Genomic DNA, 2,811 nt, shown 5'->3' with positions numbered 1-2,811 from the left:
AAAGAAAATTGACAAATGACCATTTCTGAATTCCCACCTACGACAATTGTTGACATATAGCTGACGCACCGTAACAATATCATGGATGGAAGTTAAGGCCGGTTGCGGCTCAAAGATTACAGCAGAATACATATTAGCGCATAATATTTATGGATTGCAAGGGCAAAGAACTTAAAGGCCTACTGAAAGCCACTACTACCGACCACGCAGTCTGATAGTTTATATATCAATGATGAAATCTTAACATTATAACACATGCCAATACGGCCGGGTTAACTTATAAAGTGACATTTTAAATTTGCCGCTAAACTTCCGGTTCGAAACGCCTCTGAGGATGACGTATGCGCGTGACGTAGCCCGGGGAACACGGGTATGCCTTCCCCATTGAATGCAATACAAAAAAGCTCTGTTTTCATTTCATAATTCCACAGTATTCTGGACATCTGTGTTCGTGAATCTGTTGCAATTATGTTCATTGCATTATGGAGAAAGAAGCTGAGCAAGCAAAGAAGAAAGTTGTCGGTGCGAACTGGACGTATTTTTCGAACGTAGTCAGCAACAACAGTACACAGCCGGCGCGTCTTTGTTTACATTCCCGAAAGATGCAGTCAAGATAGAAGAACTCGGATAACAGACTCTAACCAGGAGGACTTTTGACTTCGATACACAGACGCCTGTAGAGAACTGGACAACACAGACTCTTACCAGGATTACTTTGATTTGGATGACAAAGACGCAGACGTGCTACTGTGAGTATGCAGCTTTGGCTTCTAAACATTTGATCGCTTGACCGTATGTGCGCAACTTTTTTTTTGCGTATGTACGTAACTTTTTAAAAATATATAAGCTTTATGAACCTTGGGTTAGGTGAACGGTCTTTTGGGCTGAGTGATTGTGTGTGTTGATCAGGTGTTTGAATTGTATTGGCGTGTTCTATGGAGCTAGGAGCTAGCATAGGAGCTAGGAGCTAGCATAACAAAGACGTAGGTGTTTTTATGCAGTATTAATTTGTGGCATATTAAATATAAGCCTGGTTGTGTTGTGGCTAATAGAGTATATATATGTCTTGTGTTTATTTACTGTTGTAGTCATTCCCAGCTGAATATCAGGTCACCCCCGGCTCTCACAGCATCTTCCCTATCTGAATAGCTTCAACTCCCCACTAGTCCTTCACTTGCACTTTACTCATCCACAAATCTTTCATCCTCGCTCAAATTAATGGGGAAATTGTCGCTTTCTCGGTCCGAATCTCTCTCACTTCATGCGGCCATCATTGTAAACGATAGGGAACTTTGCGTATATGTTCAACTGACTACGTCACGCTACTTCCGGTAGGGGCAAGCCTTTTTTTTTATCAGATACCAAAAGTTGCGATCTTTATCGTCGTTGTTCTATACTAAATCCTTTCAGCAAAAATATGGCAATATCGCGAAATGATCAAGTATGACACATAGAATAGATCTGCTATCCCCGTTTAAATAAAAAAAAATAATTTCAGTAGGCCTTTAAGTTTATGATAAGCGTCATCATTATACGCCATTGTGTGACCGGAACGTGGGAGAGTCCACCCTGAAGTCGCATCATAACACTATCTGATTGATTTGTAATATAAAACTCATAATAATATTGTGAATAATATTGCTGACGGAAAAAATAACTTCCATACTGTATGATAAGCAAAGCACACTGCTACAACTTTGCAGTACAGGTGTGCTACCTAAACCTAATTGATGTAGTTTTCATAGCCTTAGTGTTATTTTAGAGTCATGTTTTGGGCATACTTGCCAACCCTCCCGAATTTTCCGGGAGACTCCCAAATTTCTGTGCCTCTCCCGAAAATCTCCCGGGACAACCGTTCTCCCGAATTTCTCCCCGATTTCCAGCCGGACAACAGGCACGCACCCTCCAGGTCCGTGCGGACCTGAGTGAGGACAGCCTGTCGTTACGTCCACTTTTCCTTCATATAAACAGCGTGCCGGCCCAGTCACGTCATAGCATCTACGGCTTTTGGAGAGTGCACAACTGCACACACAGCAAGAAGGAGACGAAGCAGAAGAACGAAGAAGAGACAGTCATGGCGACGACGAGTGACAGAGAATAGAACGAGGATGGACAATTCAACCCTAAACTCAGTCCTTTCCTGCAAATTAAATTTGACAGATGCTGCCCATACCTACGCTCCTTCAAAGGCTGTGCTACTGGCTGCAAAGCATTGCACTTTCAAATACAACAATGAGTAGAGTGTTATGTGTGTGTATATGTGTAAATAAATGAACACTGAAATTCAAGTATTTATTTTATTTATATACATATATATATATATATATATATATATATATATATATATATATATATATATATATGTATATTTATATATATATATATATATATATATATATATATATATATATATATGTATATTTATATATATATATATATGTATATACATATATATATATATATATATATATATATATATATATATATATATATATATATATATATATATATATATATATATATATATATATATATATATATATATATATATATATATATATATAGTGAATTCTAGCTATAAATACTCAGTTCACCTCCAGGCAACTACAACCCTAAACTAACACCCTCCCCGGATTGTTAATAATCAAATGTAAACAATCAAATGTAGATACTTTTTCTTATGCCTTCTGATCTCTCTCTCTCTCTCTCTCTCTCTCTCTCTCTCTCTCTCTCTCTCTCTCTCTCTCTCTCTCTCTCTCTCTCTCTCTCTCTCTCTCTCTCTCTCTCTCTCTCTCTCTCTCTATATATATA

This window comes from Entelurus aequoreus, linkage group LG06 (genome assembly GCF_033978785.1).
Source record: "Entelurus aequoreus isolate RoL-2023_Sb linkage group LG06, RoL_Eaeq_v1.1, whole genome shotgun sequence".
Taxonomy (NCBI): Eukaryota; Metazoa; Chordata; class Actinopteri; order Syngnathiformes; family Syngnathidae; genus Entelurus; species Entelurus aequoreus.
Note: the sequence above shows the minus strand (reverse complement) of the source record.